At 41.4% G+C, this 18,203-nt stretch overlaps 1 protein-coding gene across 4 annotated transcripts in view; it reads right to left on the bottom strand.

The window, feature by feature from the left end:
* The window catches only part of LOC126922371 (putative polypeptide N-acetylgalactosaminyltransferase 9), a 294,734-nt gene extending 277,658 nt beyond the window's left edge, over positions 1-17,076 (bottom strand). For 3 of the 4 annotated variants that reach the window (XM_050734912.1, XM_050734909.1, XM_050734911.1), the window contains exon 1: positions 16,564-17,075. The gene's annotated coding sequence lies outside the window, so the exon portion shown is untranslated. Of the gene's footprint in view, positions 1-16,563 lie in introns of all 4 variants that reach the window. The other variant, XM_050734913.1, reaches the window with a different exon arrangement.
* Between the last annotated feature and the right edge of the window lie 1,127 nt (positions 17,077-18,203).

The following is an 18,203-nucleotide window of genomic DNA, read 5'->3' as shown; positions in this document are numbered from 1 at the left end:
TTAAGGAGAAGGAAAATTTTTAATCCAAACCAATACCAACTCGCGGTTAACATTCGTAAAAATGACACGTAATACAAAGAACAAGAAGTACGCACTTACTTTCTGCAATTCCTAGCGATGTTCACAAGGAAATACATAGTCGAGTATTCAAAGCACACATCCAATTATTTTCAGTGCCAGTCTCCAGAAGTTCCAGAAACGAAGAGTACGAGTTGTACCGACGTACAAAAAAAAAGAAGACGGAACGAAAAAGAAAAGAACGAGAGGGAGGAAAAAAAGGAAAGATAAGGGGAAAATATTACTTCTCTGAATTAAGGAAGAACTCGGTCTACTTCCATTAAATTACGAGGAGAATCGAAAAAGTTCCCCCGTTAAGAAGAGAATAAGCGTCGGTTTCGCTTAGCGTACGCGCCTCCAACTTCAAATTAATTACACGTCAATTAGGAATACGGCTGCAGAAAATCGAGGCTCGGTCATTAAAGCTAACTACTAAGTTCACCGTACAAAGTATGTTGCAACGCACAGCAACGAGCTAATTTTCACCAAACCACCCCCTTTCTGCGCCAACCATCTCTTCGCTTCGCTCCGCTCCGCTCGTCCGCCTGAATACACCTACGGCAGCTCCTAGTTTTGAGCCAATCGTTTCTTAAGAAAGTCGACGTTTCATCCGGCCACCGGTTTATTTAAGGCGGAATTTCCTACGTGCGTCTAACGCGCACGACCGCGTTAAAAGCAGTTTTAAACCCGAATCACACGATACGACATCGCAGGGGGCATCTGACGTATGTATGTACTGTTACAAATGTTACAACGAAGAAATATGCCTGTTTGTTTTCGCGGTGGCGTCGTGTGATTCGGGCCTAAGGACCGATGCGGACAAGGCGACTTTTGACGTTGCGATATCGCTACGATCGTACGTCTTTCTTTGTTTTCCCAGTTAGACAATGAAGACAGACGTATAATCGCAGCGAGATCTTTTAACGCGGACACGTGCATTGCATTCGACGCGCATAAGAAATCCCACCTTTACTCTGAATGCACACGAGCGACATTTTACCGTACGACACCATTGCGCTGCCCGTTCGAAAAACAGAGAAACAAACTTCTTCTGTCTCGGTAAAGAAGAATACGCGCACATGTATTTCTTTGTTTCCCCGATCTGGTGTCGCTTTGCAGCGATCTGCCTTTCGCCCGCATCGAGTCTTAATCGGTCGTGTAGCTTCTCTCTTACTTAACGTAGTCCCTTTCGCCGATTGTTTCATTGAATCGTAATAGATCGAGCAAATATTCAGAGATCACAAACATAAGAGAAACAGGCCAAACGAAGAGCGTTTAACACGGTATCACTTTCTTAACAGATATTTGCTCCGCATCCGCATGGACTTTGCAAGTCCATTTTCTCGATACAGCATCCGTGGTCTACGCTTCTTACGTCTATTAACGTTCTTTCGAACTTTCGGCGTAAACATTTCGTCGATACCATTTGAATAGTTACATGTGGACTAGATTCATATAAACTCGTTCGCGGTAAAGGAAGGAAAAAAATAAAAGGAGAAACACGATTTCGTCGCAAATGTGATTTTCGTATGAAACGAGGTTGAATATTTAACATTCATGAAAGTTGTTTCCAACAGTGCCGATTCTAGACCTGAATGCTAAAATTTTGATAAATCTAGGTTAAAATTTCAAATTTCTCGGCGAGTTTCTAAAAGAAGAAGTATTGCGATTTGAAATTTGAGCCTGAGAACCGAAGGAAACTTCTCGACTTCTATGATGGTTCACGATTTTAATTCCTTTCAATCAAAGCGCAAAACGTCCATGAACGATGATTCTATGAAGATAAACGCGATATTAATAGCTGCGACGTTAAAAGCAAAGAAGATTCATGCGATCGCAATCGAGGAGATAAACGATGTTATTCGAGTCCCCTGCCTCGCAATTAAAGTCGGTTGCGGGCAAACACATCGGTAATTATAATGGGATTCGATATGACCGCATACAGAACACGCGTCGCGAACAGAGAAGCGGTTGACCGATAATAAGGATATTGGTAACGGGAAGTGGACAATGATCATTAAAGAGCGAGAGAGCGGTGGGTGAAGAGGTATAGCGAAGTTCTACGTAACACAGGTCACCGACCTTTCGACCAAATCATTCTTTTTCTCGTCAGAGGGAACCGCAGAAAAATATTCAATTGCTCTTTAATCGCGAACGAGTAAAGTTTGGTTATGAACAAATCGTTGATACGATTGGTCATGAATTTTCGTGAATTTATACGTGACTGAAGGGATACGATCGTTTAACGAGTCCCTTTGATTCTATTTCGAGATTGTGACTGCCCGTTAATTAATCAGTAACTTTTGTGCGTGTAATTTTGTATCGAAAGAATCGATCTCTGGATTTTCTATGTGTGGATCGTTCAACCAGAAGATACAGTAGAGAGAATTATAGAAAGAAAAAAGGATATATTAAGAGATTAATTCAGTATCGTGAAATGATAAAAAATTAACGATGCAGAAGTTTCGTTAAGCTTATACTATAAATTGTTTCTTAATTGGGATAAGAAATAAAGCGGAAGGAATGAAATGAAAAACAACAAAGATTCGTTTAATTAAAAGTAATAAAATTATTTGCCATGTTTCTACTAAGAAACTCGATAGATTTTTATCAATATCTGTCTAATCTGTCGCAGTGAACCTTCCGATCTAACGGATCGCTCCGTACACTACGTAATGTGCGTAGAACCTGCTTCGAAATCAATTAAACATACCAAGAAGGAAACACCAAAGGCTGGAAGAGCAGTCGCTCGAAATCCCCAAGACAGCTCTAATAAGTACCTCGTCAAAGGTTTCTCTGCCTTGTTTGGATCTCTCTACCATTACCATTGCAACCGTTAAATCCTCGTGAACCAGAGTACCTCTATTCCGTTTGGTTCAAGTAAACTTATATGGATACTTGTAGTTGGACAGATGCTGTTGCGAAGATCGTACAAACACACCAGGTCGAACTACACGGAACCTGACGTACGACATACTTACTCCAGTTCGTGGAATACGGCTCTTTGCGTGAAATTTGCCATCTTTGCTAATGCCGCGATTACAACTTGGTTTTTACGTCGACGAAAAATCGATTTAACCTCTACCAGAACTACCGACGATTAGATCATAGAATGTAACTTGAGTCAAGGAAATCAAAATGGAAAGATCTACTTGTTTTCGACAAATTAAATTTTTTAATACACCCGTTGCGTATAGAACGATTACGTTATCTACCTTTCAAACAATAACTTTAAGGTTTCAATGTCTTTTAGCTTCAGGTTGGATACGCGCGATAGTCTTAGATATATGGTTTCGACTCACGCGTGATTTCCACCGTAACAAATTTCCACCGCAGCTTGCAAAACGAACGCTATTTAACGTATGGAAAAGTTGGAAACCAGCCCCATAATCTCGATAAAACCTTTTCACTGAGTCGCTCGACCGCTTGTTAATAGCCGGAATTACGACTGTTCGAAATTCGTGTGTCTATGGAAATATTAACAGCATTGATAACACCAAAGTGGTTTACCTCTTGTTTGTCCGTAAATACGCAATTTATAACGAACGAACTGGTTACCTACGTTGAACTATTTCATTTTCTGTAAATTGAGTTTATAATAACATCCCGTTAAGAGGATTAAGAAATATATACTTTAACAGAGGTACTCTTTGCGTTGATTTACGAGTTTCGACGAATACCATGGAAGTCTTGTATGAGTTCGATAACAGTTGAAACGACTCGGTACGCTTAAACAAAGATTCGCATGCAGCCAAGTTAAAGCACGTTGAAAACAGTATCTTTATAGACGATACGGTCGATAACCCACTTAGGGAAGCGTGACGCCGACACATGAAATAGGTTTGAATCATGCCACATAAAAAGTTGAGCAATATGCTCGTCATAGTGGTACTCCGCGTGCTTTCGTTATTATTACTACTTGTAGCAATCTGACATGTAGTTTTATTTATCACGGTTTACTTTATTCCTTAGAGAAAATTTTAAGTACGAAAGAAATAATTGATTTTACTATTAAACGTCTGCGTTATTTCTTCATTCAGAACGTTCTTCATTAGAATACGTAACTCCGAACGATCATAAACATTGAACGAAATCGTTGAAAATCTTCTTATTTTGCATTTTACTATTAAATTATATCTCGTCGGATGTCTAGATAATAGCAGCAAAAAGTGGGACATTCCTTCGATTTAATAGGACGTGGGCGTGTCAAGAACTTGAGCACGACGCTTTAACAAAAATTATCCTGAAACGCGATATCGATTTCGTCTCAGCAGTAAAAAAGCGCGTCGTTAAAAAAATCTAAAAAACGTGAGCCTCGTCATGTATCGCGCGTGAGTTTCGTCGAGGCAACGCGATATTGTTTAACGAGGCACGCGTGCATGCGACGAGACTATTATATTATCGACATCGAAAATCTCGATGATAAATCCCGCGGGCCGGTCTTTATTCGCGAGCCTCGCAACCAAATTCATACACAGCCATCTCGCGCCGAACGCGCCGCGGCTCTGCCGTTCGGTACAACTCGGCGAAACGACCGGTTACAATTACAAACGGAGTTCCAACGCGTGTAATCATGACATACGCACTTGCAAACACGCTCGTTACAACGCCGCTCGCACATGCACACATTGAAAGGGGAAACGACGCGAGCCAGACAATTTATTTCCCGCTATCTGAGCTAACGTTTACATTAACCAACGCGAAATCGTACGTCGAACGGTAACAATGCAGTGACCGACGTGCTGCTGATCATTTTATCGTTTCACAATCCGCCCGACAATCTGTCATTCCGCGAACACGTTCGTTTCTGAATTTTTCAAGTCGTTTTCTGGGCCAATTTCGCCACAAGCGCAGATTGCGCTGCGATTACCGTCAAAGTCGATATTATTGCTACTCGAGGGGAAATCGCTGATTTTATTAGAGACTTTGGGAGATGATGGAAACAAGATGGACGTTAAATTTGAAGGGAAGATAAAGAGACGGCAATTTCGAAATTTCCAAAGGGTTAGATCGAACGATCGTACGATTAAAGAAATTGGGTGGATTAAATTATATTAAATTTGATGTTCTCTTGTTCTGTCGAGAAACAACGCCTCTCGCAATTTGCACGAAATGTAAATTCGAAAAACATTTCACGATAAGAAAATTATGCCTAATTACGGGAGTCTCTTACCATTGGACTAATCTTAATGATTATTATTATCTAGTAAGCCTGACAATTTCTGTGACAGTAAAGTTTCGATAAGAAAAACAAGCATCTTGGTTATTTCATGAAAATCATCGCCGTCAACACGGAATATGTTAATAGGAATACTACACACTCTGTAAGCAAGCTGCGGCGAGATTACGTGACTGGTTTTACTTTTATCCCGGTGGCTTTATTTCTTTCGTGCCGGAGATTGCGTTTATATGTGACCACAGTCGGTATTTACTTCTTTCCACGCACCCGTTTTACACACCAAGCCACGGAATGAATTTCAACGCGATGTGAAATTATCCGTGGCTTCACGCGACGTTTTACAGCAAATTTCTCACCGATAATTATTCCTTTCCCTTTTCTATGGATCCAGTTCTCCCCTAATGCAATTTTTACCCGCCGCGTATCGCGGTATATCTATGCTTGGGATACAAGATTATTACTGTGTCGGATGCAATAACGCGGAAGTACGCAATAACATCCATTGCGAGCCTAATGCAAATGAGTGCTACGCTTCCTTTCGCTGCGTCATTTCAAACGTTTCGAACGTTTTGTTTCGCGATTACGCGTTATTTTTATTATATGAATATTAAAGCAGAAAAATATGACAAGCACGATTTTGTTTATTTTCTGACATTGATTTTATTTAGCCTTCTCTCTATATTTAAAAACCAATATATTTTTTAATTCGAATATGTATAGTATATTTGAAACTAAATATACTCAAAATGCGGTTTAAAATAATTCAGCTACCTTTTATCCGCAAGAACGACACTTGAGAAAACACCAGACAATCCTACGACATCCGAATAATAGTAAAATCGATGTGAAAAAGGAAGAGACGTATACGAAGACGCGGTAACTTGGCAAAGCTCTCGGAAACCTTCGCTCGCGTTTCGAGCGATTCCCGCCTCAATTATTAAACCCATGGCCGGAGGCTGACGATCACAGAAATAATCCCAAGCGACGCAACGACGAAGAACGTGGGTGGTCGAACCTGCTGGTCTCTGACTTCTCGATTTCGTCTCGATCGTATTCGACAAGCACGCATTTCCATAAGCCGAGAAAGCTGCGCGGACGTGTGGATCACCTGCGACGCGACGTTTCTCCCTGGAGCACCCTGTCGCGTCGGTTTTCTCGGGAGCCGCAACGGAAATCCCGATCGAAGTCAGAATCCTCGAGAGACGTTCTGTGGTCTCTCGATACACGGGTTATAGCCGGCGCAGCGATGTATGCGCTCGGAGCATCTTGAGCATCCTCATAGCGAACACTTATATACCGCAAGCGTTATGTCGAGATGCTCACGGGCTCGATAGATTCAAACCGGCAAGAGAGGATCTGGTTGGGGGGGAAAAGGAAGAAAAAAGAAAGACAAGAGAAGAGAAAAATGTAGAAGAAAAGGAAAGAGAAAAGAAAAGAGAATAAAATAAGAAAAGAGGTAAGGAGGAAATAAGAGAAGGAAAGGAATGAAAGTAAGAGAAGAAAAGACCAGTTGTAAGCAGAAAGAGAGACGGTCGAATAGAAAAGTGGAGGAAGAAATCAAAAGAAGAGGGAAAAGAAAAGACGCCCAAGTGAAAGACAGAAAAAACCAACGAGGAGAGAAAGACAGCAGTTGGAAACGGAGAAAGAGGCGACCAAGCGTGCGAGAGAAGAGACCGATGAAGAGAAGCGAACCGACCTGCCTGAGTCAACCGGTCTAACCACATGTTTGCCTGCAAGTCGCTATGCAACAGGATGGGGTTCGCTCAGAACCGTAAGCAACCTCCGTTAAGCCGCATTTACACCGAAGAACAAATCGATCGGCGCGACATTTCTCCGTGGAAAGCGACGTTTATCCTGTAGATCGATCGCGAGCGTCGCGGCCAGAAACCGCGAACAAAGAGAGACGCCGTGCCGCGCCGGTAGCTGTGTAGCTGTGTAAGCTGTGTAGCTGTTGTCTCGCATTTAGGTTAATTAATGGAAAGGGCTGCTAGAAACTGGAGTTGTTGGCTTTACGCTGCGATACACGTGGTGGTAGCGATTACACCAGCATTCACGATGAATCGAGATAATCGAGATTGAAATTTTTCCAACGCTATCCGCTGCTACCGTCTACGTTTCGTTCGACGCGCGCGCAAACATCCGGATAGCTATCGTGATATATCCGTAATTAGGATCTGTCGTTTGATCGATGCGCCCTATTAAACCAATTTAAATACAATGCCTGGGACGCTCAGCTTCGCTTGGTGTAGATACCTTTCTAACCAGATTGCCGTGGGTAGATCGAGTGGTGGGTGCGTTCGACGTTAAGTTCGATTATTTCTTCGGAGTTTAATTATTGGTTTGGAGTGATTCTTTTCTGGTGAAAAAAATGAGAAGGTAGAATACAAGTTCGTTTTGTTTTACTTGTTAACGGAAGACGCTCTGTGGTGGAACGAGGCTGCTTGCTTCTTGAAAGAAAGTTACAAGTTTTGCTTGTTTAATTACGACGTTAGACTTTTTATCGTCGAAGCTACCGACTCAGAGTTTTGTAATATAATGTACACGTACACTGAAGTAAAAGTAGTAACATTCAGTTTACTACCGTAATATTCTAAGATACACCGTGATACCTTGCCAATTCTTGACCAAACATGTTCGAACTCTGTTTTCTCTATCTCTTCAATAACACGATAATTAAACCACACTTTGTGGAAAAATAGCCAAATGTCCGAACGTTTTTCGTCTGGAGCGTATATCCGGACGAAACAGCGCCAGATATCCGATATAGGGAAAAATATACAGCCATTTTGGGATTCGATCGCGCGATAAAAAGGACTGTTCGATCAGGTGGTGTGGGGAAACAGCGAATTACAGCTATCCGACCCGAAGCGGCCCCAACGTGCATAACACGCGTGCGTACACGCGTACAACGGTATACCGGCCGGTCATTTAAAATTTAAATGTTCCGCATCCCGACGCACTTTATGTCGGTATCACCGATGCTCTTTCCCAAGCTGGACGATGCCCATATTTTACAAACCACACACGAAAATCATTTCGCAGGAAAATCATGATATTCCTGTAAATACCGTTGCGTAAAAATAGCCGATAGTTTTCGAGAGTACGTTTTCCGTTTGAAATGGTACCGTGTTATTCAACAACGCGAACAAATTGCTTTATCGTGGTACGATTAGTTCCGCTACTGTTCGAATTCGAATTTTCCCCAGAATTTTGGAATTGGGAGTTATACAACAGCGAGATCTGCTTTTTTTACTATTTTTCTACGGCTGTGAAATTTCGAATCTTTCGTGTTATCGTCTTTTTTCCGTAAACAATGGCTATAGATAGATCGTAGATAGTTTGAATTTACAACAGGCAGATCTGAATTGGTATATCTTTGTAAAGATGTAGAATTTTAAACGTTAACTGTAAATGTTAAGCTATATCGTAAAAGTACGGTATTTGTTATATAATAATCGCAAATGAAGAATTATCGAGTCGTTCGAGAAAGTCTGACTTGTCATAAGATCGATGACGCTTAAATACATCGAAACGGACGAAAATCAATGAGAATATACAGGTACGTGAAATTCGCATGCAGGTTAAAACTTTTATGAAAAAGATATTTCTTTTAGATCTTATTTGAATAAGATAGAATTTGATAGATTTTAAAAACGGTTATATTGTACAATGTATTGGACTGTATTATACGTTATAGAAGGACGTGGTAAAATTTTATGGTATACTATTACTCTGAGTCATCTGTTTTTGATACATCAGATAATGGAGGTCTCGAATAATAGGAGCTGGGATAATCGGGGAACCATAAAGTTGCAGCCCAGTTAAGTTAGACCTCGGCGTGCTTAAAGCCATGAACATTTCCCAACAAGACTATGAAATAATATCGGGCGGTGGAGCTTCTCTATAGATTACATAAATTAATCCACTCGACCGAATCGAAATTACTCGCTCCTATTCGCTACCTCTTCGACTCCTGTACAGAAACAAACTCTGAAAAGGGAGCGAAGTCAAAGATACTAAAAGCCACCAACAGAAAAAAAGATTTATGGATAATTGAACCGCGTCTAAAATAACAATGCATTTAGGATTACATAAATAAATTCATTGGTCCAAATCGGAATTACTCGTTATTAACTATTTCCTGACTAACTATTTGCAATAACAAATAACTCAAAAAAAAAAAAAAAATAAGAAATAAAAGGAAAAGAAAAGAAAGAAATCAGGAAAAATATTAAACCGTGCTGAAGCGAAATTGATCGATACATCTAACTGCGTCTAAAGATCACCTGATCTTGATTTCCTCGGTCAATAATACGGAATTATGCAAACGAATAACATATATACACGGATTGAACCGGTCGTCAAGGTAAACCGGAACAAAATGAGGTCCAAGATAGAAGCAAGATTGCCACGACGAGAATCCTCAAGCCGCGCTATCAGAACAAACTGCTACGAGCAGGTGGACACGTACCACGGTTAAGCTATATCGCGGGCGAAAATAGGGGGAAACGAGGTTGTTACACCTCGTACGAGGGAATCCGCTTTGAAATCTCGGCCGGTGTTCGTGGTACCCGGACGCGTCGCTTAGAATTTTCGGCACGAGCTGGAAAAAATCCAAAGACGGAAACGACGTACGCCGTGGACGTACAAAAGGAAAGATCGGTCGTCTAGAACGACGAAGAAAGAAGAACAAGGAGAAAACGAGGAATGGAGGGGAAGAAGGCTAACGGGGAGATTGAAATGCACGGAATAAATTTCAGGCACCGAACGCGAACGTTGCAAAGAGATTTAATTAAAGATGCATTGCGCTTCATTTCTGAAGTTGAATGGAGCCCGTCGTCAGCTCGAACCTGCCCTCCTCTCCTTGATTACATCCACCCATCGAGCTCCGCATCGTGTTCACTTTTTATCCGGCCAAACAAACCCACCAAATTCGCACATCCCTGCTCAAACGTTAATTGAACTTTTCCTGGTGCCTCGTTTACCGCTAACCTCTCCGCGAAATTATTTTATCGTGTATCATTACCTGTAATTACGAGATCAGGGAATTTTTCGTTGCCAAGGTCGAGGAATATTTTTCCGGAGAGCATATTGTATAAACGAATGGTTCGATCGAAAAGCTGAGAATGTTGCTGTCCGTTATTGACGTAAATTTGTCCGTGGATGATTTATAGAGTTATGTAAGAAATCTCATATTGCAGTTTAATATAGTCTTGACACATATGGAATTCGTACAAAATCTACAAATATTAACTGTACTGCGTGTAAACAGGACAAGTTGCTGGAGTTACTGCAGGTACTTTCCAAGGGTTGAGAGCAAAATTACTCGATGTTTGTGTGACTCTTTCGTACAAATTTACCGAGCGACGTAACTCCTTGAAAATATCACAGGGATGATGAGAAAAGTAGGTTTAACTTTCGTCTGGTTAAAACGTATCTCTGGTTCAGAAGCAAATGGATCCCTACGCGTCGTTAAATAGACATTAATCTACGAATTCGAAGGGTGAATCCTTCGGCGTACTCTTGAACTTGCCATCTTTAAATTTAACAGCATTTAACTACACCGATCTGATAACACGAATGAACAAACGAGCCGATAATAATCGTATATTCAAATGGAATAAAGATCGCGCGAAATAATCAAAGTTCAGCGGCGTTAAATAGAAATCGCATCACGAATTAAGCTATCGGGCAATCCATCAACGAGCAATACGGTTTAAAAATACATACATAATTCGATAAACGTGGTTGAGCGCATCTATCATCGCGTTAAATGCGCCAGCTTTCAACGCGAATATTCGCGATTCTTTTAACCCCGCGAGCATCAGCCAAGTCCACTTGAATTAATTAAACGGTCGCACGAACCATTTCAGTGTACCAAAGGAAGAAAGCGCATGCTGCGGTGGGCGGAAATTATTCGATCGTGTTATTTTTTATCGCGAACCAAATATATCCATCGTCGATATATTTTTTTATTTTGCGAAACGCATAACGAATGTTTGTTCTCCGCGTACGGCGCGCAACATGCAACGCGGTGAAAAAATATTTCGCCGAGCCAGGAGGAATCGCTATCGTTGGTGCGGATCATACCCACTCGGCGCTGTTCGATAAAATCATCGCCCAATTTAAATTGTATATTTATCGAAAATATACGTACGCACCGTCAATTAAAACAATTCGCGTATTGATAAAAACTCGACCCGCTGTCTCAAAAGGACGAATTAAATTAAAAATACGGACTAGTTCGAACGATAAGGGAGAGATCGATGTGTTTATGCTATGTGTTTAATATATCCCGACATAAAAACTTTTAATACACCGGATCGGATTAGGTATTACTCATAACTTACTCGTAACACGTTCATCCCCCAAAGAGATATTTATACGAATTCATAAAAAGCGTGTACACACTCTACATTGGATATTTGATATATTTTGTATTACAAAGTACAATACGTATGTACCTATACAAAGAATTATAACCTGTCTCGTATAGATTTAAATCTATTTAAAATTATATTTTTTCCAAATGCTTCTACAAGATATTCGAAACTTTTGGGTAAAATTTCAACCTACAATTTACAATGCACTTGATTACACCGCTGTCGAACAATTTTCGCTGCTTTATCCCTCGATTTGTAAATAAAAAAAGCATCCTTTACAATATAGAAACAACGAAAAATCACGTTCGAGAGATTCGCATGCAGGACCCTTTGCGATTTGAATTTAAAATTCTCGTCTCTACCATGCAAAACATGGTGAAACGGACGTATGATTTCGCACAGTGGCCGTCCTATCGGCCACTCTGAAAAAGTTTCAGCTAAAAAGGGAAGATTTTGTATGCCGACGGGAAGCTTGATTTTCGATATTGCACGACACAGTGACTGGCTGGAACCAACCGATAAACCCGGTAGGCAGATTTATTGCCGTCTAAATACGCTCAGTCGGATAAGAAATAAGTGCCGCAATAACGCACGTTACGTCTGCTCGCCATTAATGCGCCGGGAACGCCGGCAGCATTCCAAACGACTGCGGTCAACGAGTATCTGTTCTTTCTTGCTCCTCTGATATTGCGGTATACAGGCATTCCGTGTGTGCTTCGACGTTCGTAGGTCATGAACACGTTGCAAGAGCAAAGTGTTGGAAAGAAGATCTCCGTGCACGTGCTTAGAGTTCGTGATCGCTCTAGAAAATCTTGACGTTTCATTTTTTGGTTCGATAACACCCCAAGAGTAAACTAATATTCCATGACTGACGTTATAACTCTTTCACGGTTTAATATAACGAGGAATGCGGAACATACGAATTAACCTGTCACTGGTAAAAGAGGAATTCACCAAACCATAGATATTTTCACTTCTGTAGTAATTTAGAAAATCTAACATCGATAACTGCTAATCAATGTGTATGTATATATAGGTTAACTAATTTTTAAACAAACGATCAGCATAACCCATGATATTATCAATTTTTATTTCTCTTTATCGCTTGTATCGGACACGAATGCTGTTACTGCAAAAAATATAGTTTTATATTATCCGCGTGTAAACCGCTGCGTTTCGAACATTTATCTACGACTCCAACATATTAATCCGAATACACTTTCTGTAACCGATCTGTTTCAGTTCGAAAATATATACGGCGATCCATTTCGTATCAGCTTTCGAAACTGAACACACAATACATGATTGTGGATGATTTACTGATCAAAGACCACAGATTTTACATTGGCGAAACACTTGTTGCTAAAATCACAAGCCTGAAAAACGTCGACCCGCGTTTGCGAGTACATGTGTCGATTTCAGATTTTGCAATTAAAAATGACGAATGCTAGCGGGAAATAAATGTTACTTTGCCTTTATCGGTATCAAAAAAGACGAGACGATAACTACATCGACCGAAGATAATAGAAAAAAATAATCTACACAACAATAAAAAATAATCACAACAAAGAATTAATACTCCCGACGATAATTTTTGTCTGATACGCTTGAAATTGAAAATGAAACGTTGCACGAATTTCGTATGTACACTGTATCGTGTGCGCAACACAACTATACGATGTACGTAGTAATTATCCAAGTTACGCTTGTTATTTCTTGTGTATCTCGTGGTAAACAACGAGGACCATCAATCACAAACTATGAATTAATAATCGTCTAAATGGAGTGGAAGCAATCTGCGGCTTTCGCCTCGTTACGACTTTAATAAAATATAGAACGCACTAACGAATCAATCTTATCGCCACGTTATGTCTCATATCGTCCAATTACGTGTTTTTTCGCGGATAAGTCGCCACAATTGCGCTAGTCTATGCGCCATGATAACGATTAATAGATACCAGACGATAAACAAAGTACAAGGCTACAAAGTAGCTTTGCATTTCTCTATGCAAAATTAACTATTCGTCATACGGTACAAGTTTAGATTAGACGCGCGTATCCGTACTATAAAGTCGAAATCTTCGTTTAATGAATGTCGCGTGTGATTTGATAAGTCCTGCGATTTATCAAACGTTTACTCTGCCATATTAAGGCCAATTTGCAATTCTTTTCGGTCAGTTTACAGCCCGAAATTGTTTTTTAACATCGTGTTGATGAAAGAAAATTTAAATATAATTAATATCCTTTCATCATTTCTTTCTTCAACTAGAACCTGCAATTTTATGTATGAAGTACGTACATTATACGAAGACTCGCGCTATAAAACACGCGGAATAAATGTAAGAAAGAAAGAAAGTGTAGAACATATGTAATTACTATGTCACACATATAATTACAATCTAGTTGCCTGCTGTGACACGAGAAGTATGACCGATTAACAGGCGATGTTCTCTAATTGTAGGATACATGGATCAAGCGAACTATAATATTGATAACAATATGTATACGTGCATGAACGTCGTGTACACGTATACGCACCGATACGAATTTCACGTGCACGTAATCGCGACTACGATCGGTACGTTGCGTAGTATGGACGGTTCGTTCATAATTTTCCGTTGAAATGGAGCAGCCAAGTACTAGGAAACGTAATACCACGCTTGTGCTTTCTGGCACGAGTTACTATCTTTTAGTGGATTAGCGTTTAATCATTGAATCGAACGTACCTAAAGTTTTATACGGAGGAACCTTCATTACAGCAACTCGTATTACTCGGGCTGTACTTGCCGGTAGGAGCATTCTGTTATCCAAACATTCCATTATTCGAGCATTTCTTTATCCACGATGCCCCCGATGGCCCGACTCTTTCTCTCCGCTTTTGCTTTTTCAGCCAGTAGCACTTTATGCATGGTTGATCGTAATACGATGATAGTAAAATATAATGAAGCTTATGTGCATAATTTGGTATATAGAATTAACGTAATACTCGTGTTACGAAAAGGCTGCACGTTAATTAAAGAGATGCTAAACGTGAAATAATCGAGAAATTTTAATGTAACGCAATACGTATTTAAAATATCGATACCTCGTAGATTCGAATATTTCGCGCTCATTCTCGTATTTCAATCGCAATAAAATTCCCAAATTTCTTATAGCTGATCCCAGCTTGAAATGATATTTGGTGGGTGATTTCTGCGATTACCATTCATGAAAAAACGATTAAAAGCACGCTGATTAGCTCCAAATCAACAGCAGGATTTTTTCCGTCGATTGCGAATAAAACGTCGTTCCGGATTACCTTTAAACGTTTTCACCGACACCAAGTTCGTCGACAATGTTTATTTACCAACAACCGCTTCACCGACATAGCCTTTGTACGATAATTATTATGCTGATCGCCATACGTTATCGTTGATCGTGTAGCTTTATGCAAATGTTTATTTGCGTGCATAGAAAAATAAAGAAGTATAACAATTATCGGCGAAAGACGGAATCGGTAAAATGATCGTCGGTAATTCGAAGATTAAAGGTAACCGCAGAATTACGTCGTAAATACCAAAAATCATTTGATATCGTAGTTACGAGCTATAAAACCGAGCCAACGGGGAACATCTCGGAAGAGAAAGAAACAGTCGCGCAAACACGGGTTCGACAATTCGCAGACACGAAGGGAGCACACGCGTCTCGTACGTTTTCCGATCACGTTTGCGACTTGACGCGAAATGAATTCAAATCGTCGCGCAAATAACACGGGCGGACGCGCTGGAATAGCGTTATATCGATAGACGGGGAGGAGTCGATAGACAGCCGATGGTGGACGCGTCATAAAGCGGCTACGAAATCGCGATTACCTCGGGAGAAACGTAGTCGTTTTTAACCCCCCCCCCCCCTCTGCCCTTATCCGAATCGCGTATTAGCAAGTCAGAAATCTCGAAACGTTTGGAACGCGTGATCTCGTGGAAATTTTGCGAAACGAGAAGGATCGATCGAATATATTTAAAATGCTAAGCGAATCTCCCTACGCGGATATCAATAGCGGAGAGCGAGGAGTGGCCACGACTCCGAATACTCGTTACCGGAAACGAGTGGCCGTGTAATCACCGGCTGTTCGGACGATACCCCGCCATCCTTTATTTCCAGATAGCCAGGGCAATGTTTTCGTTCGCGTTTCGCGACCAATTGGAATTTCCACAGGCGTTATCCACCTAATAATCACGAACAACGCCAATGACGCCACGCGCTCTTGCCGGGTCAAGGATCAAAGCGAAATCCACTATAAATCGATTTTTCGCCAAACTACTTCCCACCGGTATTTCAACGCTGAATTCAAAAGAATGCCGATGCATAATGCGGACAGGCGCGCGTCAAACCCTAAGTGCACGTTCGCTTATGTAGATGTAGGTCATGCGTAGCGTGTGCCTTCTTATCCGAGTGGTAACTGGGTTATTCGGTACTATGAACAACAGGGTAGTTCGTTCGCGAACTGCCGAAGCGGGTGGATTTTAATCGAACGAAATCGAGAACCGTGTTGCTCGTCCGGTTTCGGAGGAAACTTCAATTCAGTCGATTAAACCATAACCTTGGTTGAAGGATACCGTGTTGCGCGTCTCTCCGATACGCCACCAGCGTGTTTCTATTTTCTTTTTTCAACCGCGTCCTTTTTTCTGACAGCGTTCCCGCTACGCAAACAAATACTTGATCGAACTTTTGTCCACTACTCGCGAATGAATAAACAAGCTCCGTTACGATTACACATCGACATGTACTTACACATGTACGCTTATAAACAGTACGTCGCATATACGCAGGCATGTACAATGCACGTAGGCGAAGAGTTCATGACACTTTTCAAGGCGGGAATTTAAAGCGAAACACGTTTTCAACACGCGAGCTGTTAACAAGAAACGTCGCAACACGCGACAATAACGAGAATAATCGACTTACCTAGGAGTTAACCGGCCAGGGGGGAACGTCCTCGCGGCAATCTCGGCGGCTATGGTTCCGCCGTCGCATCCACACACTTCTGCACACTGGACACACGCGAGCGGAAACGCAGTTGCCGAACGGGCACGACACGAATCAACGCACAACGGGGGGATCTCGAGAACTCGATGGTTCGTCAGCGCGACACACGCGGCAAAATTCGAGGGAAGAAACGCGATGTTAAGACTCTCGACTGACTTGAAATTCCGATATGTTGTGTTACTTTGTGCGGCGAGCGTGACTTGACAGGTGACAAGTTCGCGTCGCGAGGCAAGAACGAACGTACGGCGGAACCTCGCGATACTCTCGATACTCGCACGCCGAGAGACCGGCTTCGACTGTCGAGCGACGCTTCACTGGCCTCACCGAGGCCTCCTAGCCGCCGCTGCTGTCAACGACACGCGGACTCCGCACCCTCTCGTCCCTCCGCGCGGCTCTTCCATCGGGCCACAACTACGCTATCTCTCTACTTCGACCGGCATATCCCCACTCGGCGTCGCGACGCCACCGACCACGTACGAACCCTCACGAGCGTCGCCGAGCAATGCAGCGCGCAAACGCCCGCCGATTATTGGCGCGCCGAATGAATTCGTACGCGATTTAAACTTTGCACTTTATTGCTTACCATCTGGTTTCGATACAGGTTGTTATGTTTGGAAGATGATAAAGATTAGAAAAGTTATGGACGGTCTGGAAACAGAAACGATGATATTCAAGATGTGTTTGAAGAAACAATGTGGTTAGAGAGGTTGTTCGTTTGCACAGCGTTACAGATTTTGAAAGTTTTCAGTGAGAATCGATGAGGCTTGAAAGGGATGGAGGCTTGAAGTAGATTTGTTATGTGTTTTGATAAATATGGTGGCTACAAAGCGGTAATTAGCAATTTCTTTACTAAAAAAAAATGTATTCCAAATGTTTGGCTTATGACAAAAGACACCCTATCTCAAAGTCTGTAAATATTTATCAAGACTGAATTTGTAGATATAAAATTCTACTTACAAACATTTGTCACTTTCGCACAACTGCAAAAATTTGATACCATGAAAACGAAACATACAGAACCTGATAAAGCGGGGCTATATTAGAAAATGTGAGTCTGTGCATATATTCTTCGTAGCGACTGTGTATGTATTTTAAAAATTTTCTGTGAAATCTATTTTTTTAGTATCAATTAAGTATGTATTTGTAAAGGCAGAGACATTTTAATCTAGAACTCATAAACTTATAAAATCAATGTTACACTCCAATGCCACGTGATATCTAAAAGCGGAAAATCTGCAAATACCTCAATCCCTCTGCGTGTGTCTCCAATCTCGGGTCTAGCAGATCAGATTTAATCATCAAAATCTCGCTGACAGTTTGCTCCCCTCCAGCGTGCATGCGAAATGAGTAGGATTACGTAATGCCTGACCTTGTTTCTTCGACCAGAAGCTCTTCCGCGCTGCCATGGCTGCTATTAATCTTCCCGATAAACCAATTACCGTCGCGAAAACCGGTTCAACTGTAAGCCGCTTAAATATGTACACGTTCATACGTGGCGTTCGCCCCCGGAAGAGCTTTCGAAATTTTATTAACGCTGCCTACTCCACAGAACGAGATTA

The sequence above is a fragment of the Bombus affinis genome, chromosome 12, assembly GCF_024516045.1.
Source record: "Bombus affinis isolate iyBomAffi1 chromosome 12, iyBomAffi1.2, whole genome shotgun sequence".
Lineage (NCBI taxonomy): Eukaryota > Metazoa > Arthropoda > Insecta > Hymenoptera > Apidae > Bombus > Bombus affinis.
The sequence above is the reverse complement of the archived record's forward strand: the minus strand, read 5'-3'. Positions and strand labels throughout refer to the sequence as shown.